The 8,710-nt window shown below is 46.8% G+C and overlaps 1 protein-coding gene and 1 pseudogene across 1 annotated transcript in view; one reads left to right on the plus strand and one right to left on the minus strand.

Annotated features, from left to right (window-relative positions):
* Positions 1-8,710, plus strand: part of DRAM1 (DNA damage regulated autophagy modulator 1) — a 62,149-nt gene that overhangs the window by 22,055 nt on the left and 31,384 nt on the right. The gene's annotated exons all lie outside the window — the stretch shown is intronic.
* LOC136320992 (intestinal-type alkaline phosphatase pseudogene) lies at positions 5,795-7,387 on the minus strand (annotated as a pseudogene).

Consider the following 8,710-nt stretch of genomic DNA (forward strand, 5'->3'; position numbering starts at 1 on the left):
GCTACTCTGTGTCTTTTTATTGGTAAGTTTAATCCATTTACATTTAGTGTAATTATTGACCCTTGTGGGTTCCCTACTGCCATTTTATAAATTGCTTTCTGTTAGTTTTGTATCTTGTTTGATTCTTCTCTTTTGTTTTTCTCTCATTTGTTTTTGTTGGTTTGTGTTCCATACTTCTTTCCTCTGTTGCTACCTTTTTTAAGTCAAGTGTTTTTGTGGTGGTTTTTTCAAGGGTGGTTACCATTAAGTAATGAAAAGGGTACCTACCATATTCATTGTAGTACCCTATCTTATGAGTATTTCTGCACTTCATCATCCTTTGCTACTGTTAATCTCCATCCTCTCCCCCCTTTTTTTCCTTTGTTGTCACAGTTTAAGTTTGGTTTTATTGTGTTCTTGGTGGAGCTGTTACTTGTGGTTTTGTTTTCTTTTGTTCTTTGAATCTGGTTGGAAAACCCCCTTTCGTATTTCCTGGAGTGGGGGCTTTCTGCTGATAAATTCTCTCATCTTTTCTGTATTTGTGAATGTTTTTATATCTCCTTCGTACTTGAAGGATAGCTTTGATGGGTATAGTATTCTTGGCTGAAAGTTCCTCTCTTTCAGGGCTTTAAATATTGGGGTTCACTCTCTTCTAGCTTGTAGAGTTTTTGCTGAGAAATCTGATGATAATCTAATAGGCCTTCCTTTATATGTTGTACTCTTCTTTTCCCTGGCTGCCTTGAGAATTTTTTCTTTGTCATTGGTTTGTGTCATCTTTATTATGATGTGCCTTGGAGTGGGTTTGTTGGGGTTAAGAAAACTTGGTGTTCTGTTTGCTTCTTGAATTTGAGGCTTTAGTTCTTTCCACAGGCTTGGGAAGTTCTCTTCTATTATTTGTTTGAGTATATTCTCCATTCCATTTTCTTTCTCTTCTCATTCTGATATACCTATTATTCTTACGTTATTCTTTCTGATGGAGTCAGACAATTCCTGTAGGGCTTTCTCGTTTTTTATTATTTTTGAGTCTCTTTCTTCTTCTCTCTGTTGTGCCTCAAGTTGTTTGTCTTCTATTTCACTAATCCTATCTTCTATCTGGGCTGTTCTGTTAGCTAAGCTTGTTACCTTGTTTTTCAGCTCGTGAATTGAGTTTTTCATTTCTGTTTGATTTGTTTTTATAGTTTCAATTTCCTTGGTAATATATTCTTTGTGTTCATTGAGTTGTTTTCTGATCTCCCTAAATTGCCTTTCTGTGTTTTCTTGTATATCTCTGAGTATTTTAAGATTTCTATTTTAAATTCTCTGTCATTTAGCTCCAAGGCTTCCAATATGTTAAGTCTTTTCTCCATAGATTTTTCCACATCTATTTGTGTTACCTCTCTTTCTTTTGTATCCATAATATTCTATTTCCTCTTTCTTATTGGCATCTGAGGGTGGTCTTGTTGATAGCACACAGGCGCACTCCCTCCGCGGCTTGAATGAATGTCCCTGCGGTAGTTAGCTTCCTCCACACCCTCGTCTCTCAGATTCAAGTGATAACAGTCCTTTCGCTTTCAGTTTGTGTGGAACTCCGGAATGCTCCGAGGATAAATTTTTCTGTTTCTAGTTGATAAATTTGTTGTGATTTTGGGGAGATTTGTCGGACGCGCTGCTCACGGCGCCATTTCCCTGACGTCACTCCATGATGTAACATATTAACACGTTTTTAGTTGCTCGTTGTTGGGCAGATAAAATATATTATGCTCACTTTGTTAAAGATGGTGCTGCCCACATGGAAGCTGATGCCCAGGTGATGTTAATGTGTGTTGGGGGCGGGCTGTGGGCAGGCAGGATCCTTGTAGCCTGGGGCTTGGTTTTAGGACTAAGCCTTTCCCACCCTTTTTGATGTGGGGTGGTACAATCCCATCATGCCTTGGATAAGTGACTTTGTATTAGAGACTTCCCCTATTTTGTAGGGGTTTAAAGGTTTTGATTTCTACACTATAAAATGGGGGCAGAACGGGAGCTTGCTCTCTCGGTTCCTGGGATTATTAGCATTAGAGGAGAGAGCAGAGAGGAGAGGAGAGAGGCCATGTGGAGGAGGCCAGGAGAGGCAGCCAAGATGGTGGAGTGTTGAGTGAGATGCCAGTTTGTGCAGAGTTTGAGCAGGGAGAAGTAAGGAGATGGGGAACAGAGGTGAATAAGTCTGGTGAGCTAGAAACCTTTGATTCTAGGAAACTCGGATAAGTCAGTAGCTTTGTGAGCACTGAATGTGAGTGGTTTTGGAGCCCAGTGTGTGTTTTACTTGCCCACTGGGTGCAAGCTAGGATTAAAGATGATGGCCCATCAGTTTTTGGCTCCGTTGTTTCTTTACCGACTGTCTGAATCCAATGCGAACCTGCATGGGCTAGGCTGCTGTGAGGTTGGTCGCGGCAACTGGCTTTACAGTCAGAGAGAGGGATAGATAGGGACAGACAGGAACAGAAAGAGATGAGAAGCATCAATCATCAGTTTTTCGTTGGGACATCTTAGTTGTTCATTGATTGCTTTCTCATATGTGCCTTGACTGCGGGCCTTTAGCAGAGCGAGTAACCCCTTGCTTGAGCCAGCAATCTTGGGTCCAAGCTAGTGAGCTTTTTGCTCAAGCCAGATGAGCTCGTGCTCAAGCTGGCAACCTCGGGTTCTCGAACCTGGGTCCTCTGCATCCCAGTCCGACGCTCCATCCACTGCGCTACCACCTGGTCAGGCAGTTTAAATTTGTTTTTTATTATAAGAAGCTATAGTATGGAAAGTGTAGCTCTGAAACCTTTACTGATTTTTTTAAATTTAGTGAGAGGAGGGGAGGCAGGACAGACTCCTGCATGCGCCCCAACCAAATTCACCTGGCAAGCCCACTAGGGGTGATACTCTGCCCATTTGGGACCCTTGCTCTGTTGCAGCCAGAGCCATATATTAGCGCCTGAGGCAGAGGCTATAGAGCCATCTTTAGCACCTAGAGCCAACTTGCTCTAATTGAACTATGGCTGCAGGAGGAGAGAGAGAGAGAGAGAGACAAGAGGGGAAGGGGTAGAGAAGTAGATGGGTGCTTTTCCTGTGTGCTCTGACCAGGAATTGAACCCAAAACATCCACACGCTGGGCTGACACTCTATCATTGTGCCAACTGGCCAAGGCCTTGAAATATTCTTGAGCAAAATTTCATCAAATGTTGTTAAGAGCTATCATTTTGTCATTGTAATGAAAATAAATAAAAACTAACCATTCTTACCTGACAGTGTGAGCAATTTTTGTCTCAGATTGTCTAACACATAGTAGGTGTCCCATGGATATTTGTTGATGAGTGGTGTAAAGCCAGTAGCCACGGCCATGATCACAGCCACCTGGCCCATGCAGGTTCACATTAGATTCGGGCAGACGGTAGTGAAACAACGGAGCCAAGAACTGGTGGGCCATTACCTTTAATCCTAGCTTGCACCCGGTGGGCAAGTAAAAACACACACTGGGCTCCAAAACCCACTCATTCAGTGCTCATAAAGCTACTGATTTTTTTTTTTTTTTTATAGAGACAGAGAGTCAGAGAGAGGCATAGACAGGAACGGAGAGATGAAAAGCATCAGTCAGACACCTTAATTGTTCATTGATTGCTTTCTCATATGTGCTTTGACCTGGGGGCTACAGCAGAGCGAGTGACCCTTTGCTTGAGCCAGCGACCTTGGGCTCAAGCTGGTGAGCTTTTGCTCAAACCAGATGAGCCCTTGCTCAAGCTGGTGACCTCAGGGTCTCGAACCTGGGTCTTCCACATCCCAGTCCAACTCTCTATCCACTGCACCACTGCCTGGTCAGGCACAAAGCTACTGACTTATCTGAGCTTCCTAGAATCAAAGGTTTCTAGTTCACTAGCCTTATTCATCTCAGTTCCCCATCTCCTTCTCTCTGCACAAACTGGCTTCTCCTTCAGCATTCCTCCATCTTGGCTGCTTCTTCTGCCTCCTCCACGTGGTCTTTCTCTGCTCTCCTTTCTCTGCACTCTCTTCTAATGCTAATCTCAGGAACTGAGAGAGCAAGCTCCCAGTCTGCCCCACTTTTTAGTGTAGAAACCAACACCTTTAATCCAATATACAAACAAGGAAGTCTCTGACACAAAGTCACTTATCTGAGGCATAATGGGATTCCTCATGAGAGTGCACCACCCACGATTGTACTCTGTATGGTCAGGAGGCACAAGGACATACATGACTGTTCATACTACTCAAAGGGTTAATGCAATCATTTGATTAAATGCAACCATCATTTTATTTTTTTTAAAAATCTGGCCCCATATATAACTATAAAATGTATCCACTTGTTGGGCAGATAAAGTATATTATGCTCACTTTGTTAAAGATGGCGCTGCCCACATGGAAGCCTGTCATCCAGGTGATGGTATTGGTTGCCTTTCTTGTTTGGGATGGGCATGATTATATTAATGTGTGTTGGGGGCAGGCTGTGGGCAGGCAGCATCCTTGTAGCCTGGGGCTTGGTTTTGAGACTAAGCCTTTCCCACCATTTTTGTTGTGCTCAGAAAGGTGTCTGCCTCAGCCAGCCTTCTCCACCTCATCATCCCTTTAGTGAGAAAAATGGTAACTTTTTAGGAAAAAATAGTAATGTTAAATTCTAAACACTTCAGATTCTTAATGATGCAAGTGATGCTGAGATAAAAATTGGGAATAACCTGACCAGGCGGTGGTACACTGGATGGAGCATCGACCTGGGAAGCTGAGGACCCAGGTTTGAAAACCCCAGGTTTCCGGCTTGAGTGCAGGCTCATCTGGCTTGGGAATGGGCTCACCAGCTTGAGCACAGGGTCGATGGCTTGAGTGTGGGATCATAGACATGACACCATGGTCACTGACTTGAGCCCAAAGGCTGCTGGCTTGAGCGCAAGGTCACTGGCTTGAGCAAGGGGTCACTGGCTCTGCTGGAGCCCCTGGTCAAGGCACATATGAGAAAGCAATCAGTGAACTACTAAAGTGCTACAACAACAAGTTAATGCTTTTCATCTTTCACCCTTCCTGTTTGTCTTTCTCTCTCTCTCACATGCACACTAAGAAAAAAGAAAAGAAAATTAGGAATAGAGGCATTTATTGTAAGGGGGAATATTAACCTCTTTATACTCTTCAAATATTTATATTTTTTATATTGTGTAACAATTTATTTGATTATTCCTGTGTCCTTCCCTGATTAGAGGCTTGATGTAGGCAGGAAGTCTACAAATCTATGCCCAGCACCTATATGACCTCAGGGTGGGGGCAAGGACTGCTCTGGGGCTGTCTGCCCTGCACCCAGAGCTTCCTGAAGGTTCTTGGCTCCCCCAGCCAGCATGGGCACTGGGAGTGGCCATGGCAGTAGCTGAGTGACTTGGGACAGGTCTCTCCTTTCTGTGTCTCTATCAGTTCCTCTGTGCAGTGGTACCAGGCTCAGGCAGACCACAGGGGCATTGGACCCCAGCAGCTTCTTGGGCCAGCGAGGTGCCTGCAGGGCTGGTTGCAGGGTAGCAGGAAACCCTCCGCCCTGAGGGGCTCCCAGGGGCCTAGTGCCTGGCTGCTGAGGTTGGGGAGGAGTCCAGAGCAGGGAGCAGGAAAGCCACACCTCGGCATCCAGGGCACCCCATGGCCTGGACCCCTTGGGGAGGGCTGGGTGCAGCCCTGCACCAGCTGAGGTTCATTTATGACAGCAGGTAATAGGATGTAGGGCCCTATGGTGGGTCTTGGGTCTGGAAGCTTAGCACGAGGGTGCGGTTCAACCACGGGTTGGGGGGCAATTCAGCAATGGGGTAGGGGTACTGGAAGTGGGGTGGGGTGGTCAGGGTGCGGTGGTTCCCAGCAGCAGCAGCAGCAGTGCCGTGGCTTGCATAGCCAAGCAGTGGGCCTGCAAACGGGCGGGGTGTACAGTGTTGATGCGGCGGGCGGGGAGCATCAGGCCGCACTCAGTGTAGGGCTCCGGGCAGGCTGTGGACGCCCTGAGGTGCGCCACGAATTCCGCTCCTGCACACCATGCACCAAGTGCGCCTGTGGGTGGCGCATGAGCACTGCCACACCCTCACCGGCATGGGTCTCTGACAGCAGGGGCATGGCCACCTGCTGTTGATACTTGGGGTCCCTGCTCTGACTGTTGCTGACATTGGGCCAGGAGCCTGGGGCCAACGCCATAAAGGAGGGAGGTGTAGGCCTTGTGGTCTGATGCTTTGCCAGGGGCCAGCCCGAAGCGGAGCTGCCACGCAGTGGGTAGTCATGGAAAGTGAAGACGAGGGAGTGGTCAGCAGTGACAAGGGTCAGTGTGTCCTCCTCGCTTGTGAGCTGGCTGGCCTTGTCCATGGCTTCTTCAAAACTGACAGTCAGTCAGCACCAGGTAAGCTCTACTCTCATGATGGCCATGGACAATGTGGCCCCCCTACCAAGAGGTAGAAACCACAGGGGTTCCTGCCCAGCAGGCACAAGGCCACCTGTGTCATCTCCATCAGGATCATGGTAGGCCTCATCTTCATATCCCCCGGTCAAAGAGACCCATGAGGTGTGTCCCAGAGGGGTTACACACCTGGGACGCCCCAGTGAGTGCGAATCGGTTCCTCATCCTGGGCACCCTGGTGCTTGGCCTGCCACTCATGAATCAGGTTCTGCCTTTCGATCTTGACTCCACTCTGCCTGGCATCACCAGGGTACTCGGTCTGGGGTCTCCTTGGGAAACATATAACATATACTTGTGCCCCCCCCCCCCCCAGGGTCACATCGCAGTCCGTGTTGGAGATGAGCTGCCCGGCAATGTCCCGGCAGCCCTCCTGCAGCACCTGGGCCGGCAGGTCCGCATCTGAGTACGAGTCCGGTTTACCGTGTGTACGTAGGTGCTGGCTGACAAGGAATGCTGCACCCCCATTGTGGTCACCACCCCCTCATTGTGGTCACCGCCCCCTCTGACTTCCCTGCTTTCTTGGCCCGGTTCATCACGGAGGTGACCTCATCGCCATGCATTGTGTTGCACTGGTTAAATCGGGGTGCTGCGCTCACCCCAAAGGTCTGGTAGTTGGTGTTGGCCCCACACTGGTAGGCGATGGCCATGCCTCCGCTGTCTGGCACATGTCTGTCCACGTTGTATGTCTTGGCCAGAGCCACATATGGGAATTGGTCCATATCGGGGGTGGGGGTGTCTCAAGTCCCAGCTTGCCATTCATATGTCACTTTAGGATCTAAGCTGCTGTCACTCTGGACATCCCCATCCCATCCCCCACAAAGATAATGAGGTTCTTGGCAGCCATCTGGGTGGGCTCTGGCTTCTTGGTGGTATCCAGGGCCTGGCTGCCTGGCAGTTCCAGAAGGCTGGGTCTTCCTGCTCAGCTGGGACGGTGTCCAGGGAGAGCCATAGCCTCAGGCCCAACAGCAGCAGCACCCGGGCTCCCTGCATGCCTGTGGGGTGGTGGGGGTGGTGGAGCTGGGACTCCAGAGGGGCTGGGACCTGGAGCTCGGGCGAGGCTGAGACGCCCGAGCACCCGCTGCAGTGCAAGCTCTGCTCTTCAAAGATGGAGTGTTTGCGAAGGCCTCTGCTTTCCGCACACGCAAGGTTCGTGTGCGTTCTTCAAACAATTTGAAGTGTGTCTTTTCAACGTGATCAGTCCTTTAATACTTAAATTTCGTACTTGTTTTAAAACGTGAGAACACTCAAGATGGGCATGAGTTGTTTCATGTCGGGAGATTTCTGCCATTGGTTTTATTTTTTTTAAATATTTAAAAAAATTTGATTTATTGATTTTAGGGAGGGAGGGGGAGAGAGAGACAAGAACATTGATCTATTTCTGTATGTGCCCTGACCAGGGATCAAACCCACAACTTCTGTGCTTTAGGACGATGCTTTAACCAACCAAGTTATCCGGCAAGGGCAGTTTGGTTTTCTTTCTTTCTTTCTTTCTTTCTTTCTTTCTTTCTTTCTTTCTTTCTTTCTTTCTTTCTTTCTTTTTTTATTGATTTTACAGAGAGAGAAGTGGGGAGGGAGAGAGAGAAACATTGATTTGTTGTTTCACTTATTTATGCATTTATATTTATGCATTAACTGGTTGACTCTTGTACGTGCCCTGGTCGGGGATCAAACCCATAACCTTGGCATATCAGGACAGTGCTCTAACCAACTGTGCTACCAGGCCAGGGCTGCCATCAGTTTTCAATTGTTACTTTTTGCAGGCAGCTTGAATGTAAAAATTTAAACCTTGGCACCGATCAATAGAAAACAGAACCTGTCAAACACGACTTACCTGTTCATTTAATTACTGAATTGGTAGACTTCACCTGAAAAATGTCTTATAGAAATTATTTTTTTGTTAAAATAATTTATCACAACATATACTATTATTTTCATAAAGTTCTGATAGGTATCAATAATATTTCCCAGCTTTTCGTGATGATATTTTCAGCACTGTAAACTAATGCATAAATCATATTGTTAAAAAGTTGAATGTTTATGTGTATTTAATATCCCAATGATAGATTTTTCAAATGTTATTTTAGACCATTCCCCCCTCCCAATAGTCACACCCAGTTCTTTACTAAGAAGGGACACATATCAGTCAAGTTTATTGAACTCATGATTTCGGAAACATCACAACCATTCACTTTAAACATTTGCTAGTATTTTACAATTTAAAAAAGTGGTAGAACTTAATGAATTAAAAACATTTTTTCAGGCCCTGGCTGGTTGGCTCAGTGGTAGAGCGTTGGCCTGGCGTGCAAGGGGTCC

This window comes from Saccopteryx bilineata, chromosome 1 (assembly GCF_036850765.1).
Source record: "Saccopteryx bilineata isolate mSacBil1 chromosome 1, mSacBil1_pri_phased_curated, whole genome shotgun sequence".
NCBI classification, from domain to species: Eukaryota; Metazoa; Chordata; class Mammalia; order Chiroptera; family Emballonuridae; genus Saccopteryx; species Saccopteryx bilineata.